The sequence below is a fragment of the Gossypium raimondii genome, chromosome 12 (assembly GCF_025698545.1).
Source record: "Gossypium raimondii isolate GPD5lz chromosome 12, ASM2569854v1, whole genome shotgun sequence".
In the NCBI taxonomy this organism is placed as follows: domain Eukaryota; kingdom Viridiplantae; phylum Streptophyta; class Magnoliopsida; order Malvales; family Malvaceae; genus Gossypium; species Gossypium raimondii.
In genome coordinates, this window is record NC_068576.1 from 37646633 (window position 1) to 37665945 (window position 19313).

General features: G+C 31.5%; 1 pseudogene; it reads left to right on the forward strand.

The window, feature by feature from the left end:
* The first annotated feature begins 10768 nt into the window (after positions 1 to 10768).
* Positions 10769 to 14661, forward strand: LOC105763954 (CBL-interacting serine/threonine-protein kinase 9-like; annotated as a pseudogene).
* Positions 14662 to 19313: the final 4652 nt, after the last annotated feature.

A 19313-nucleotide genomic window follows, 5' to 3' on the forward strand; every position in this document is an offset into this window, starting at 1 on the left:
TATAAAATAAACTCAATTAAATAATGAAAAGATAAGAAATTCTCAAATGTATGTTTGCTTAATTGAAAACAACTTTTATGAAATATTTTCAGGAAATTTATCAAACAATGTAAAATATTTTACACAAATTCATCCAAACACCATAAAATATTAACTTTTTAAGAAAAGTAAGTCATTTTCCAAAAATAATTTTTCTAAAGCTTTTTAGTGAAACAAACAAAGCCTTAATAGGCAACCATTTTCCAATTTCATTATATGTTAAACTCACACTCTATTAATCTCAATTCATCATCAATTTCATATACCAAATAAGCCATGCAAATTTCTATTCTATTCAATTTAGTCATCTATCTCGGTATACCATACCAACCATCTCATCTTAACTAATACAAGCATTAGATGCTTACCTCATAACTAAATCATGTAATTTAACATGAATAAGCAATAATTAAATTGAATTGAATCATAGAAATACAAATCGAAAGCTTGCATCACTCGTCGCCGGCTCTCACCTTTCCTTTCTTTCTTGACGGTCCTGAGTCGTCTTTAGCTATGAATAATGTCCGGCATTACATAATATTAAATTCCAGCTCAGATCACACATATTTTGTAATTTATTCAATTTAGTCCATAAAATTGGGACTAGTATAACTTTCAATTTAAATTTTCGGATTGAAATCCAATTTCACATTTGTTCATTAGGGAACTCCTATTTCTTATTCTCACTATCAATTTTACATTTTATTTAGTTTAGTCCCTAATATATAAAACTATTAATTAATCTTTACAATTTAGTCCTTTTCACATCTAAGCTTAAAATCTATTAATTTAACACCTAAAAATTTAAGGAATTATCAATTGAAATGTTCTAAAACTTTATCAGATTTACAAATTGGTACATGGGCTAGCTAAATCAAGCTCCCATGACCTCAAAAACATAAAAATTATAAGAAAAAAACTTGAATACTTACCAATTTTTCTAGTTGAAAGTTAAGAAACCCTTGGTGATTTTCTTCCTATGTATACTCACCCATGGAAGGAGAAGATGAAAGCTTTTTTCTTCTCTTTCCATCCACTCATTATGTATTTATACCAAGTTTATTTCTTAATTAAACTTAGTTTAGTTAATTATATTAATTTTACTTAATTAATCACCCATCACTATACCGTTCACTATATCTCATTATACTATGGTTTAATTGTTGTTTTAAACCTTCGTTAATTGCAGTTTAAGTCCTCAATTCATTTTCTAATTAAAATCTATAGCAATTAGACTTTTACAATTTAGTCATTGTACCTAAATTAAATAATTAATAAACAAAATTGAAGGACTAAACTTTAATATTCTATTATACCAACTCCGTAAATATTTTAATTTAATATTTATGGGTTCGATTTATGAAAATGGGGTTCCGAAACCGTATTTTTCGGCACCACTAACTTTCAGGTTGTTACACATAGCATTACACATATGATAATACGTTTATCACATCAAATTTTGAAAATAGTAGAACTTAATGAATTTAGCAGTTTCTGTTTTGGTGAGGACTGTAATTATAAAATTTGAAAAGTACATGGACTAAAAAATGGCCAAGTTAAAGTATAGAGATTAAATTTATAACTTTCGTAAAGTATAGGGACTAATAGCATAATTTAACTTTTTTTAAATTTCTTCGGTATTTTCTTTGAAGTTGTTATAGCCTCATTCGTGTTGATTTTTTTTTGTACCTAGTTAGTATCTGAACTTGTATTCCGTCACCCAGGTTGGTACCTCCACACTAACACCGTTAGTTTGTGTTGATGTGTCACTGATGGTCAATCCTATAATGACACGTGGCAGCCTCTCAACATGACGTGTGGTGGACATAAGCTAAAAAATTGAAAATCTTTTAAAAAATAAAATTAATTTAAAACAAGTATATATTTTTTTTGACAATTTTAGGTACCAACTATGTACTTTTTGGACAAGTTCAAGTACCAACTAGGTATTTTTGGACAAGTTTAGGGGGCAAGCTACATGTTAATCCTTAAAAAATTAACGCTATTAACAAATTGCGGGAATGTGTGTGACGAAATACAAGTTCAGGTATGAAAAAAAAAAGTTCAAGTACCAACTAAGTACTTTTGGACAAATTCAGGGGGTAAACTACATATTTAACTCTTTATAATTCAAACTCTAGACTAAATGTCAAATTTAAACTAAGGGTCTGTTTGGACAAAACAAAGCAATTGAATGAAAGTATAAGTGTAATTACTTACACTCTTTTGTAATTACAAAGAATTGTAATTCACTAGAAGTGTTTGGATGATAGTGTAATTATATCATAATTCCCCATGTCATGTTTGGTAGTACAGATTGTAATTATATAGTTGCATAATTTATATTTTAAGAAATATTAATTACTATAAAATGATTAGTGTGATAAAATGATTTCTCAACAAGTAACAAAAATTAAAATCAAATCATCATATGTAGTATGTTAGTCTAAGAAAGTAGTTGATAATACAAATACTAATAAAATGAGAAGAAAATACATATCATATGTAATTTCATCTAATTGTTCTAGTTTATATTTGTTGGGTTATTCTCTTTTAATATTTTATGTGTTCCTTATAAATTATCCAACAACTTTCGTAACACTTCTTATAAATAATATACTTTTTTATCATAACATTATAATTTTTTTTATAAATAAGTTATGATAAAAAATTTATAAAAATTTTTATGAATAAATATGTAACACCCTTAACCCATATCCGTCGCCGAAACAGAGTTACGGAGCATTACCGGAGTTTACACATCAAATATAATCAAATCGTATCATTTACTATTCATATATGAAATCTAACATATTCAATCATAATGTCCCTTATATGGGCCCTCGAGACCCAATTTATGCATTAGAAACAAGTCGGGACTAAATCAGGAACTTAGAGAATTTTTCGCAAAATTTCAAAATTGTTCTTAGGTGTAGGGGACACATGCCTGTGTGGCTAGGCTGTGTGGCTCACATGGCCAAGTGACAATCCCGTGTCCTAGACCGTGTGGGCATTCGATGTGAGGCCCATGGTTGTGTCCTAGCCCGTGTTTATGCCCGTGTAACTCTCTGACTTGGGTCACACGGCCAACCACATGCCCATGTGCTAGGTTGTGTGGACAATTTAATTTTCGAAAATTAGGTGCAGGGGACACACGGCCAAACCACACGCACGTGCACATGGCCGTGTGTCACATACGGCTAAGACACATGCCCGTATCTCTGCCCGTGTGGACGAAAAATAGGCCATTTTCAGGCCACTTTTCTCACTCAAATTGCCTTTCACCTACGACATCATCCAAACACATTCACAAGCCAAATCATATCCCTCAAATCAATGTCAATACCAAGCTTTATGCATGATATATTATCTCATATGTGCAAATGTTTAAACTTATCAAAAACACATTTATGCTTATAAGCATACTTTATAAATTATCCTAATTCAAAAACATTCATCAATAGGTTTGTATACTTCCCATCATTTCACCATTTTATCACACATCAAACTTGATAAGGCTTTATTACATCAAAACATGCCTTACACTAACCATTCTAATGGCTAGTTACAACTAAAATATTTCATTATTATGCCTAACTTAGCTTATACATGCCATTAAACCAAAAGTTAGCTTGCTATATATACCGAGAAGTCTGAGAGATTAGTGTAATGTGTCTCCGACCAAGTTCCAACCTTCACGAGCTTTCGAGTACTATAAAACAGAGAAAATAAAACAAAGCAAAAATTTAATGCTTAGTAAGCTCGTATAACAAGAATCTAACTTACCAATCAAGTTCATATAACGTAAGCATACAAAACATGCATCCAAAACATTTTGGCCAATTGCCTAAACACATATTCTCATCAAACAAGTTAGTCATGTAATTTACATAGATATCAATAAACCAGAGATGAGCTCATCATGTAACAATTTCCAGGTATTTCAGGGATATTCGAGAATTAATTCATTTAAAACTCATATTTTCCCACATCAGGTTTTTTTTCCGTTGAATCATTGAAATATCAATGGATATACAAGTAGTACACACGAGGTGTACAAATCAGTGATTGTCAATTCATATTTAGGGTGCTCATTAAAGCACATAAACGGGAAGCCCTCTCTCGAGCCATATAACGGGATGTGAGCCATGTAACGGGAAGCTTATCTGGGCTATAACAGGAAACTCATAAGAGTTTAAAACAGAAAGCTCATGTGAGCTTAACAGGTAACTCTGAAGAGCTATTATCAAGAAGCTCTAGATAACCGTATATCAGGAAGTTTAAGTGAGCCATATCAGGACGCTTATAAAGAGCTGCGGTATGTCCGTAATATATGCAAGATTAATACCGATCATATAACAGGACGCTCACAAAGAGCTGTGGTATATCCGCAACACATGCAAGATCAATACCGATCGGGATGCTCGTAGGAACCATGTAATAGGATGCTCGAGAGGGCTTATAACGGGATTCTCGAAGAGCTATGGTGTGTCCGCAACATATGCAGGACCACAACCAATACAGGAAATCCTGTATCCATCGAATTTCATTTATTCAAGCGAGACTTATTACTTATCGGGCATTATCGGATATGTAATCATTTTCATACATAAGATATTTATACATTTCACATATACAACATTCAATACAAACATATTAATATACATAATTTAGTTACATGAACTTACCTCGACACTTGCTCGTATATAGAAATCTACTAATCCGACACTTTTTCTTTTCCTCGATCTAACTCCTTATTTGATATTTCCGGATCCAATTAAGCTTGCTTGAATTTATCTCTCTTAGCTAGGGTTTCCATAGAAAAATTTGGGGAAGATGATGAAATAAGATGATATTTTCTTTTATTTTATTATTTATCATCTTATCATCTTTTTCTTTCCAATTTCATCATTTTCTTTATTTAATTTTCCATTGATGACTAAGCATGCTTATCTACTAACTACATTTAATGGTCTAATTGCCATATAAGGACCTCAAGTTTTGAATTCTATAGCTATTTAATCCTTCTAGCTACTAGAATTCAACTTTTTCATTTTATACAATTTGGTCCTTTCTAACAATTAAACATGAAATCAGCAAAATTTTTCTTATTAGAATTTTCATATGTTTTTTCCCTATCATAATGCAGTCCATGCAATAATATTAAAATAAATTTTCTTTCTGACTCGGATTTGTGGTCCCAAAACCACTGTTCCGATTTCACTGAAAATTGACTGTTACAAAATATATTATTTTTATAAGATATAACATTAACATAAATAAGTTATGTTCATACTTCTTGACTATAAGTTTTTATAAATAATATATTATAATATTTTTATAACATGTAAATTATTTTTATAATAAACTTTTAGCAATAACTTCAAAATTTTTTAGAATTTAAATAATATATATTTTATAACTTTATAAATACATAAATTATTTTTATAATAATCTTTTAGGATTTATAATAGAAGAAATTTTTACCATAACTATTCCAAACACTCATGTATGTTCATTTATAACTTGAATATATATATTTTTAAAAAAAAATGGATTTGAGTGAATTTTACCCGTGTAATTACTCCAATTTTCACCCTCTTCTAAAAATTGAAAAGTGTAATTGGGGTGTTTCAGTTACATTCAATTCGATGGAATGTATCAATTACAATGATTACCTAAACATGCTATCATTGTGTAATTACAAGCAATTACACCTAAATCCAATTACTAAGTTGATTTGCAAACACTATCTAAATTTTAAACTCAAGTAATTTTTTTGTGGGTGGTGCCAAGGTGGAGGCAGGGACAAAGACAAAGGAGGGCAAGTAGATCCTTGATCTTTAAAAATGATAGATTTGTTATTCAATCTCTTAAATTTTTATGAAATTACATGTAGTATAATGGTAAGATTGCATTTGACCTCCCAATAAGTTATGATTCATCTCTAACCTTCACTAAAGTAATTTTCGGGCTTTGTCCCTAAGTGATGGGAATGATCTTTGCACAAAAATTATAAATTGATGAGCTTAGTCCCTCCAAAAAAATTTTAAAAGTTACAAGGTAATATGATAATAAAATTACATTTTAATATTAAAAAATTATAATTTAATTTTAACTCCTGAAAAATTCTGACATTGCTTTTGTTTATCTATTCCCTAACCTGAATGCCAAAATAGTAAGTTTTATTATAAAAAATAGAAAATTAAATCATTATTTAAAAATAAAATGAAATTTAGATTATTTAAAAAGTAGAGTATATTTAAAATGGGTTAAATGGCCACATGGCAATTTCACATGTCAACTTTCTATTAAACTGCCATTGGTGGTTTCATAAAAGGCTAACATTTGATAATCTTATCTATTTTAGAAAAAAAATGAAGTGTCATACATGTTCTATGCATGTTGAATAATCGGTTCTTTTATGTAGTAGGAGAAAAAATCCTAATTTTCTAAATAATTTTAAAATCACTTTATTTTTAAATAATTATTTAATTTATTATATTTTAAAATAAAATGATCTATATTATTTATTAAGTGTTTTACTAAGTTGGTAATTAAGGAAATTAAGAAAATATCCTTTCGTAATTAAAATAAATCATATTATTCGAGAGTATTTTAGTCTTTTATTTTCACAAAACTAAAAAATGTGCATATAATGGAATTTAAATTGCACAAATTGGAATAATAAAACATTAAAATTACCATTCAATCAAAGTTTCATTTTGATGTATTTTATACATATTTGTTTTAATATGTACAATTTATTATTTCCATCAATTGTATATATTTATTTTGTTAGTTGAATTTTGATGATAATGTTATGATAAATAATTGTAATACATTTAGTATTGTTGACACGATGTATTTGTATTATTAATTTTATTTGTTATTGTGATTAATTAATTTAAATTTATATGTTTCATTATTTATAATAAGTTATTTTTAAATATATATCTATATTTAAAATCCGTAGTTTCCACGTATAATAGGATGAAAACTAAAAGAAGTAAAATAGTGGTTGAGATGATGAAGTAGATAAGGCAAGTATATATATGGTATAAAAGAGAGCTCCATTGGTTGATTTATGGAGAATGCTAATAACAATCATGATGGTGATGACGACCACCAGTCTTGCTCCGTGGTTTGTGGATTGAAGTGTTCCATTGGTACACGTCAAATGAAAGTTACAAAAAAGATTTTTTCCCACTCAAACTTCATAAAAATATGTATTTTAATTTTTTTATTTGATCTTTTTTCACTTTTAGTTTTGAATATGTATTTTTTATTAAATAGAAAAATGAAGTAGATGATAACATATTAGTATTTAATAAAATTTAAAAAATAATAAAATATATTTTTTAAATTTCATACTTTTTAAATAATTTTAATGATTTTTAATTTTTAAAAATAATTTTGAAATTTATAATTTAAAAAAACTAATTAAATAATGATGTGTCATCCACACGACAATCCACATATATGCCACTTTCAGGGGCAAAGCTAGAATTTTTTTTAGGGGCTGAAATTAAATTGTAACTTTTATGATAGTAAAAATATAATTTTACCATTTTAATAGCCTATATCTTTATAATTTTTAAAGGATTAAATCGAATTTTTATCATTTTTAGGGGACTAAAGTGTAATTTTATATTTACTAATTTAAAATTTTAAATAGTCTAAATAAAAAATTTTCTATTTTAGGAGGACCGAGCCCTACCAGCCCCCTAGTTTCGCCCTTGAACACTTCATCAAAATTTAAAAAATAAAATTTTGCTCAGTCCTAAACATAAATTGTTTCTATCTTCAACCTTAATATTCTTGAATAGGGAACATCAGTTCATTCTATCATGAACCTTAATACTCTTCAACAGAGTAACAAATTATATTAAAATATTTTACCATTTCAGAGACTTGAATCCCCAGAAGGTGCCTTGAATCATTTCATGATTTAAAGCTTCCAGTAAATATTTTGAATAGAAAATTTAAAATATAAGTGAAGAGATGAAGAATTGGTTTCAATGGGAGCAGTAGAGATGAAAGGAATCAGCTGGGTCTCAAACCTTAATCTTTGTTCAACTTTCCTGCTAGTTAAAGAAGGGGAGTGAATGAGAGAGTAACAGGGAGAAACGGTAGCTTTTTTCTTTACCACATTATTTAATTCAAATAAAATATTTTTAAATAATATATATTTCTAAAAATAATTTCTTAAAATTTGTGTTCTGGAAATTTAAAAATGTGATTGTGTGTACAATTTTTGTTCAACTAAAACATTCACATTTGCATACTTCACATAAAAAAATTTAAGTATTTGAGAAAATAATTATTAAATTGGGAATTAAGTCAAAATAATATTTCAAATTGGATAAGAATGGAAAAATATTAATTTTTCTCAATTTAGAATTATAAATAAATAAAATACATTTTAGAATAAACTACAACTATAGTTACTTTTGTTTTACTCAAATTACATTTTAGTTATTTATGTTTGAAATGTTATGTTTTAGTCATTTACATTATCATTTTGTTACAAAGTAGCCACTCTGTCGTTAAGCTCTGTTATCTCCCTAACGGCAATCTTACATAGCAGCCCAAATGAGTTTTAAATACCAACTTGGATGAGAATAGTTTTTATTAGTCAAAATAGAAAAGAAAACTAAAAGAAAAAAGAGATGAACATTTTTTTTTTCAGTTTAAGGTATAATTAATTTAAAATTTTTAATTAATTAATTAATTTAATTAAAAACTTATTTTCGTCTCACTTGGAGTTGATACTTAAAATTCATTTGGACTGCTATGTAAGATCGTCGTTAGGGAGGTAATAAAGTTTAACGACCATTTTATAACAAAATAATAATATAAGTGATTAAAATATAACATTTTAAATATAAATAACTAATATATAATCTAAAAGAAGAAGCAGAAGAGTATTTTTATAGTTTATTCTACTTTTTAAATTATGAAAAACGAGACAAGCAAAAAGCAAAACTGTTTCAAAATTATAAAGCAAAAAGTTAAATCCACTCCTACACGAAACTCGTTAACCCACGTGTTTTGTTTCCTTTTAAAGAAAGAAATGATGGGAGGGGATAATTGTCTTTTGCCCCATTCTACGTAAACTCGTTTCCTAAAACGCAAATTTAATAGATAAGATCAGAAGGGTTAAATCAGTAAATTCAAAAACGCAGCCACGGAAGGAACAACTATGTTTCTGGATCCACGTCATTATCTTCCGGGCCCCACATTTCCCGCTCACCAATATAATCCCTCAAATGCCTCGATATCCATGCTTCCCTTCAAATCTTTCCTGCCACTCCCTCGCCGTTGCCACCGCCGTTTTCTTCCCCCTCACCACCACATTTCCGCTCTTTTTCTCTCTCTCGTCAATTCTCCCCACGCCAAAGAACCCCCCCCAAAAGGGGAAATCTGTACGGCAGGTATAAGGCAGGAAAATGAGCACGAAGAAGAGTAGTAATAATACCGCGGGGCAGGTACGGACGACGAGGACACCTGTGGGGAAGTACGAACTGGGAAGAACGTTGGGTGAGGGGAGCTTTGCGAAGGTTAAATTCGCTAAAAGTGTGGAGACCGGCGAGTGTGTCGCCATTAAAATCCTGGACCGTGAACAAGTCCTCCATCGCCGGATTGTCGAACAGGTAAAAATATAATCTTTGCATGTTTATGGAAAACCACATAGGTGTTTCCAGATCGTCAATAAAAACGTGGGTCTTACGCCTACTCATTGCAAAAAGTTGGACCATTGCTATGATCCCCCACGTAAAATGCATGGACCACTCGTCAAACGTTGGAAATGTGACTTTTTATTTGGATTTAATATGATTTTTAGCCCCTTTGCAATTAGGTCCTAATTGGTACCTATATAGTTTTTGGTTTATTTTGATGCTTGAATTTGATATTAGGTAATAATGTGGGCTAACTTGGAGTGTCATGTCATTAAATTTTAGTTGAATTCAAATTTAAGGATAAAAATGAATTTAATTATAAGTTTAGATAATAAAATTGGAAAAAATACAAATACTAATGTGGACTTAGTTACAAGTTTAAAGGGTCAAAATTTATATTAACACTTTGTTAATTGATATAAGAATATCCAACCGTGATACTTAGAATTAAATTATAAAATTTTGAAGATTTAAAGTATAATTTTATGTTATATATTTTTTAAGTTAAATAAATTTTTTTATTTTAGGGATCAAAGTTCAAACTTTTATTCATCATTAATGAGCGGCTAAATATTAATTTTTATTTCAGAGAGATCAAGGTATTTTGGAGGATTAAAGCCCTTACTTGACCTGTTATATTGAATCATGAATTAGAGACTACTCTAAACAAAATAAGCTTTCCCAAGACTATTTTATCTATTTACGAAACACAAATCTGAAATGTTGATTCTTTTAAGATAATATTGGGAATAAAATTAATCCCATATTTTATTGCATTCAAGAAGTTTTATTTTCCTTTTCGCTTGAATGGGTGATTTTATTTGGAACAGATAAAAGGAAATATCAATAATGAAGCTCATCAAGCATCCCAATGTAATCAAAATATACGAGGTAAATAATCTTAATCCCTAGAACATAGATGTAAGATTATTACTGATAAGATTATATTATATTATATTCATTTTTTTGTTTAAATCCATAGGTTATGGCAAGCAAGACAAAGATTTATATAGTGATCGAATATGTTGGAGGTGGAGAGCTTTTGACAAAATTGTAAGCATTTTGTCGTTAATTTATAGCATCCACTAGTGGGAAAAAATATTCTTTTATTAAATACTTTATTGAATGGGTGTCATGAATTAATTAATTTAATTAAGTAATTATTAAAATATTATTATTATACAAAGTAAATTATATTCTTTTTATTTTTATATGTTTTATATAAAAGATAAAAAATATACACACATAATTAGATTTGTATATTAATCTTTTACAAATAAATTTATTACATGTATTCTATTTTTATATTGTGAGTGTATTATAATTTAATATATACAAAATCGGGGTTTATTATTTATTGTACTAAAAATCATTTGATATTTATATAGGCCAGTCGTGGGAGACTAAAGAGGATGAAGCTAGAACCTATTTCCAGCAGCTTATTAATGCAGTTGATTTCTGCCATGGTACAAGCGTTTACCATAGAGATTTGAAGGTTCAACTCACCCTTTAATTAACTCATTCGTCACTTGTATGTTTCAACACTTTTCAGACTTTGTCAATTTGTAGCATAATTCATATGTAATACTCCATTTTTTTTGCAGCCTGAAAACCTTCTTCTAGACACCCATGGTGTTCTCAAAATCTCAGATTTTGGATTAAGTGCTTTATCACAACAAGTTTAGGTAAAACCTTATACCAATGTAACAATATGTTCAGAAATTATGTAAGCAAAGTAACAATATGTTTCCAAATAATGTAGGAGGATGGGTTGCTCCATACAGCCTGTGGGACACCAAATTATGTTGCACCTGAGGTATTTATAATGACATTAGGGAGAGATAAAAGTACTATGGAGGTCCAAGTCGGATTGCATTTTGTCCCATCTACTTTGAAAATAGACAAGTTAGTTCTTATAAATTAGATTAAAAAGTAAGTTTGTCCTTTCTACTAAAGTAGAGATGGATGAAATTTTTAACATAATAACTAATTTGCTCTTTGATTAAGTAATCAAGGATTAATTTGCCTATTTTTTTTGAATAGGAGTAAAATATAATCTAACTACTAATATAGAGGCCTCCACGGTACTTTTACCCATTATGGTGATACAGTGAGTTGCAACTTTGTGTCTGATTTTGTTTATCAGGTGCTTAGAGATCAAGGTTATGATGGTAGAGCATCAGAAATATGGTCTTGTGGTGTTATCCTCTTTGTACTCATGGCTGGTTATATGCCCTTTGATGAACCAAACCTTATAAGCATGTATCAAAAAGTAAGTAAAAATCCCAAGTTGTGGATTATTTTTCAGATGAGAACTTGGTTAAAACCTTTTTATGATAATATATTCAGAATTCCAAGGCTGATTTCACTTGCCCGTCGTGGTTTTCATCCGGTTCAAGGAGATTGATACAACGAATTCTCGATCCGAACCCTCTTACCGTATGTTCCGAAAACTTGTTATAAATGATACATGTACGTATCAATTGCGTTGAAATTCTGCTTTTTGTGGCAGCGTATAACTGTTCCTGAAATTCTACAAGATAAATGGTTCAAGAAAAGGTACAAGCCACCCCAATTCGAGCAAGAAGAGGATGTAAACCTTGATGACATTGATGTTGCTTTCAATGACTCCAAACAGGTCCTGTCATAACCATTTATATATAAACACAATGTGGTTTGTCATTATGTGACATTTACTTATTATTAATTCCATGATTTTCCAGGAAAATCTTGTAACAAAAAGGAAAGTGAAACCTGTGTCCATGAATGCTTTTGAACTTATCTCTAGGTCCCAAAGCTTTTGTCTTGACAATTTGTTTGAGAAACAAATGGTATGCTAAAATGTTCTTTTGATTCAAGAATTTGAACATATTATAGTCATATTATACTCTTTTTGGTTTGTCGGTCAGATCAGAATTCGAAACGACATCATCTTGCAAAGCGACAGACCAGTTTTGCTTCCCAATGTCCTCCTAACGAAATCATCTCGAAAATTGAGGATGTTGCAAAGCCTTTAGGCTCCAATGTTGACAAGAGAAACTACAAGGTTATGTTGCATCGGTATGCATTGGCTGATTTCCACATATGTTTGATTACTAACTATGTTTTATGTCTCATGTATGTGGTATTCACATCATAATAGATGAAATTGAAAGGTGATAAAAGTGGTAGAAAGGGACAACTTTCTATAGCTACTGAGGTATTTAATTGTTGCCTAACATTTTTTTATTATTAAAACCAATAGGAGCAAAGAAATGCAAAAACATAAAATAAAATAATCATTACTGTTTTGATCTCAGGTGTTTGAGGTTGCTTCATGCTTGTGTCACAGACTTAGAATTTTTGCCTCATAATCCGTGCGGCCTTAGGCAGTTTCTTGCTCCCCAAAACGCCTAAGTCAGCCTAACTCCCACAATATGAGGATTCAATAGAACTCCTCCTCAAAACCAACACAAACGAAAGCAACTCAAAGCCAAACGAAGATGACGAAGAACGAAATAAAAAAAAGCCACAGAAAATTAAGAACACAAGAGAGAGAAATTTGAGTGAATACTCTCAAGAATTCTTATTGCTCCCAAAACTCAAGTGATTTACAATGAGGGAGAGACCTATATTTATAGTAGAGCCTCCCTAAATCCAACGGTATAGATCAAGTACATCAATGACTAAGATTAAAAGGTATCTACAAATCAAATCTCTAAGATTACAAAATCATATCTTCTAAGATTACATATCATATCTAAGATTGCATATCCTCGAAGATTATGTTTCCATATATGTCAAGCTTGTAGATGGACCTTCAATCTCTTCAAGCAACGGGTCAGTCCGATTGGGCCAAATGACCTCATTCTCACTTGATGGATTGCACAAATGTGTCATAGTTGCAGGCTCCCATGGGCAACCCATGACATTCTCCCCCACCGATTCTAGCGACGCCCTCGTCGCGTCCTTCGCATGGTACCGATCTATCTTATCTTGGAATTGCCACAAGGCTTCGGTGGGTTCCCAACTTGTCTCACTATCGGTCGATAGTACTTCCGTCTGATCACATGATCTGCCTTGATGTTTTCAACCTCTCTATCATAGGAAGCCCCTTATGCAAACCATTATGTCGCAAAATCAGATGTAGTTTAGCAAGGACTGAGTCACCAACCTTATATTGCACATCACTTCGATTCTAATCCGCCCATTTCTTGTTGAGCTTACTTGTCTTGTGTAGACAAGCTCTAGCTAAATCGTTTTACTCTTGCCAATCTCACGTAAATCGATAAGCTACTGAATTCAGTCCCGCATAATGTGTTGCAACAACATTGGGTGTAAGTGGTTGTTGCCTCGTCACTATCTCGAACGGACTTTGGTTTGTTGCCCCACTTCGTTGTAAATTGTACGAAAATTGAGCCACATCCAACAACCTTGGCCAATCCCTTTGTGTGGCACTCATATAGTGCCAAAGATACGTCTCCAACAATGCATTCACTCGTTTGCTTTGCCCATTGGTTTGTGGATACATGCTGGTTGAAAAGTTCAAGTCTAAGCCCATTAACTTGAACAACTCCATCTAGAACCGGCTTGTGAATCGCCCATCTCGATCACTGATGATAGACTGCGGTACTCGCCAATATTTCACCACATGTCTAAGAAACAAACGAGCTGTCTCTTCAGCAGGACACTCATTGGTTGCGGGGATAAAAGTTACAAACTTTGAAAACCTGTCTACACAACAAAAATGCTTGCAAATCCATCAGATTTAAGAAAACCCACAATAAAGTCCATGGATAAACTCTCCCATAGACGCTCCGGAATGAGTAAAGGTTGTAGCAAACCAGCAGGAGTGTGATAGCCCGAAATAGGGCCTAATCGAAATAGTGGTTTCGTAACCACAAATCCGAAGTGAAATAGTTTTATTTTATAAATTTTTATTAGTTACTGATTGATTGAAGTATTGTGTGAAAATATGGATATAAAATTTTAATGATTTAGTGCCTAATTGAATTTTTAGGACTAAATCGAGAAAAATGCAAAGTGTGTCTAATTAGTGATTAAATGACTTAATTGAATTATTGCATGAAATTGGAAGTGTTTATGTGGCAATTAGACCATAAATTAGTGTTATGGACACAAAAAGGTATTTCTAGAAAAATATCTAAGTAATGGGTCAAGTGTATTTTTGTCCAAATTGAATAAAAGACAAAATAAAGATGAAAACAAGTGTTCATCTTCTTAAAAAGTTGAAGCTTGTCTTGAAACTTTCATGCTTCAATAGTTAGGGTTTTGATTTTCTAAGCTCAATTGTAAGTGATTTCTTGCCCGCTTTTAATTATTTTCATATTTCTATGCTTATTGATGCTTGAATTTCATGTTTCTACTATTTAATTTAAATGAAATTAAAGTTTAAAAATTGACCCATTCATGATATAATTGTAAATTGATTAGTGATGTTAGATAATGAATGTTTGAAGTGTTAATTACAAGTTTTACTAGATGAATTTTGATGAAAATGTTGAAAAATTGCTAAATTGTGAAAAATGGTAAACTGTGCATAAAGTTGTGATTTTGTGAAATTGAGGGCTGTTATGAGCATGAAATATGATTTAGTGAAGTTTGAAATTTAAGAATTTAGTGAATTTTATTTTTACGAGCTTAGGGACAAAAGTGAAATTTTTGAAAAGTTTTGGGGAAAAATGTAAATTTGCCAAAATGTTGTGTATGAATTGTATTTGAATGTAATATTGATAAAATGTATTAAATTGTGTTAATATAGATCACGAAAGAAGAAATAGTGAAAGTGATCGGGGAAAAGAGAAAGTTATCGACTAAATTACAAAAATAGTCGTTTTGCATCCGAGGTAAGTTACGTGTAAATAATAGTTATACTTTTATAAATTGTGAATTATATTTGATATGTGAATTAATATTAAATGTGGAAGGAAAATTGTTCATGAATTATTCAAGTGTTAAAGTGTTGAAAATAAAGTGTTAAGTGTAAATTCCCGGTTGAACTTAGGAATAGAAGTGGATACAAGTGACATGTCACTAGAGACCAGTGTTATAGTGTTACAGATGAGTCCAGGTCTTGGGTGATCTAGCATGTGTTGCAGACACTGACGACTTGTGTGAGCGGGCCGTGGACATTTCGGTGTTATTGATCGGTGATAGCCGGCTACATAATAGTGGTAGCTTCGGCTACATCTCAGTGGTAGCTTCGGCTACATAACAGTGGTAGCTTCGGCTACATATCAGTGTTGCACTTATGTGCTAAATCTCTACGTATCTGTGTATATTCCGAGTGTTCAACGGGATTAATAATGAGTTAAAGTGAATATGAAATGAAGTGTGTATGCAGGTACATATGAAAAGAATGAGCATAGTGATAAAGGTTAAGTGTGAAAATGTATATGCAAGTGAATTGGTAAGATTGTGTATGTATAAGTGATTGAAATTGCTAAGAAATGTTTTGATTAGTTATATGTTAAAAGTGTTAATTATTAAATGAGTAATTATTGTTTACATGTAACTTACTAAGCTATTAGTAGCTTACACCTTTCTTTCTTTCCTTTGTTTTATAGTGATTTGAAGTTGATCGAATTGAGGATCGTCGGAGCTCGTATCACACTATCATAATCATCTCGGTATTATGTGCTTTTCAAAATGTTTAAACTATGGCATGCATAGAGTCTTGATCATTTTGAGCATGTTCAAATGATATGGCTAATATTAGCTATTGAAGTAGCTATTAAAGAATATGTTTTGGTGTTATATATGTTAAAATGGTAACTAGTTCAAAGAAGCAGTTTCTTTGACAGCAGTAGTGACGTGAATGTGAAAAATTACCATAAATAGTAGAAATGGAATTAGAGATTGAATTATATATAGAATTAAAGCTTATCAAGTCTATTTTTTTATGAAAGAACCGGTGTAGGCAAAGGAATTCTTTATTTTGAGATATTTGAATTTTAGTGTGACAGGGTCAGAATGGTTTTGAAGTCCCCTATTTTGACTTTAGAAAATCATTATAAATTTCAAAGAAATAATAGGTCATAATTTATATTTATATATTCCTTAGTGAGTCTATTTTCAAAAGAAACAAACGAAAACCTTATATGAATTCTGTGTAATGAGATAATTGATTTTTAGTGCCAAGAGGTCAGACCTGTTAATCTGTGAAACAATGGATACTTTAATGAATAAACTGTACTAATTGGCTAAGTAAAAAATTCTAAAAATTTTATGGTAAGTAGGAATATGAGTCTAGTTTTAGGGAAAATTTACAGATTTAAAATTCGAGTTTCGTAACTTGAGTTATAATTAAATTAGTGACAGTCGCGCAGGTGGACACTTTTTGTTGAAAACAGTGAATTTAATTTTAAAAGCAAATTTTTATACTCCGAATTGGTAAGTTAAATTGGATAACATCTCGTACTCGATTCCGGCGACGGTCTTGGGTAAGGGGTGTTGTATTTAGTGGTATCAGAGCTACGGTTTAATCGATTCTCGGACTAACGTAGCGAGTGTAATAGACTCTCTATACATGCCATAATTGAATAATGATAGTGTGACGACTCCTGACATCTTAAAATGTTTTTTTTATAGTAATGGATCCTAATCGAGATACAGCTGATGATGCTCAAAGTAATGTGCGTTTTGAAAGTCGATTAGAGACTCAGGGTCAAGGAGATGAGGCTCGAGAAGCTTTTCTTCAGATGATGAACAATTGGTACACTGAGTTTGTTAGAACTAATCCAAATGCTCAACCTCCTCCGCCCCCTCCTATTCCTCAAGCTGTTCCCATAGCTCCTCAACAAACTGAAGTGTTAAGATTGTCAAAGCCTCCAGTGGACAAAATTCGAAAGTATGGAGCCGAAGAGTTCCTAGCTAATGTAAATGATGATCCTGAAAGAGTAGAGTTCTGGCTTGATAATACCATCAGAGTGTTGGATGAATTATCTTGTACTCCAGAAGAAAGTCTCAAATGTGCTATCTCATTGCTGAGGGATTCGACTTATAATTGGTGGAAAACTTTAGTGTCAGTGGTGCCTAAAGAGAAAGTTACATGGGATTTCTTTCAAGAAGAATTCCGAAAGAAGTATGTGAGTCAGCGTTTCATTGATCAAAAGAGAAAAGAGTTTCTTGAATTGAAACAAGGGCGCATGACAGTAGCCGAATATGAACGAGAATTTGTCAAATTAAGCAAGTATGCCCAAGAGTGTGTATCTAATGAAATTACATTGTGCAAAAGGTTTGAAGATGGATTAAACGAGGATATCCGATTGCTAGTGGGAATTCTTGAAATTAAAGAGTTAGTGGTACTAGTTGAAAGAGCTATCAAGGCTGAAGAATTGAGCAAAGAGAAAAGAAAGGTGGAAAGTGAAGCAAGAGATGCAAGAAAAAGATCAATGGGCAAGTCATTTCAATTTCAAGCGAAGAAGTCTAGAGAAATGAATACTCGACCGAATGTTTCTAGTGTGAATTTTCAAAGAGATCGAGGAAGACAATATTCAAGTTCTAAAGCTCAGGCGACTTTTATGGCAAGTGTAGGTAGTGTTAAACCTACTAGACTGGAATGTCAACATTGTGGAAAACGACATTTAGGGGAATGCTATTTAATCAGCCGAGCATGTTTTAAATGTGGATCTCAAGATCATTTTGTGAAAGATTGTCTGGAAAGAGAAGAGATACAAAAGTTTCAGAATGTGAGATCGAGCAGTGTGACTACTAGAGGAAGACCACCAAGAAATGTAGGGACTGGAACTAGTGGTAAAGATGTAACAAAAGACACGACTGTAAGATCTGAAGTGGGAGCTCCAGCAAGAGCTTATGCTATCCGAGCTAGAGAGGAAGCATCTTCCCCCGATGTGATCACTGGTATATTTTCTCTTTACGACACTAATGTTCTTGCATTGATTGATCCTGGTTCTACTTACTCGTATGTAGGCATAAATTTAGTGTTTGATAAGAATTTGTGTGTTGAATTGACTGAGTATGTGATTAAAGTGTCGAATCCTTTAGGCAAGCATGTGATAGTTGATAAAATATGCAAAAATTGTCCTTTGATGATACGAGGTCAGTGTTTCCCTGCCAACTTGATGTTGTTTTCATTTGATGAATTTGATGTTATTTTGGGAATGGATTGGTTGACATTGCATAAGGCCAAGATAGATTGTAGTCAGAAAATTCTTGAGTTGAAGTGTAGTAGTGGTACAGTTCTTCGGGTTGAAACAGATAAGTCAAATGTGATGCCAATTGTGATTTCTGCCATGTCTGCTCAGAAATGTTTGAAAAATGGTTGTGAAGCATATCTTGCTTATGTGTTGAATACAAAAGTGTCTGAAACAAAGATCGAATCAGTGCCAGTGGTATGTGAATATTCAGATGTGTTCCCAGAAGAGTTGTCAGGTTTGCCTTCGATTAGAGAAGTAGAGTTTGGAATTGAAGTAATGCCAGGTACTGCTCCAATATCGATTGCTCATTACAGAATGGCACCAACTGAATTAAAAGAATTAAAAGTGCAATTACAAGAGTTGACAGATAAAGGATTCGTCAGACCAAGTTACTCTCCGTGGGGTGCTCCCGTGCTATTTGTGAAGAAAAAGG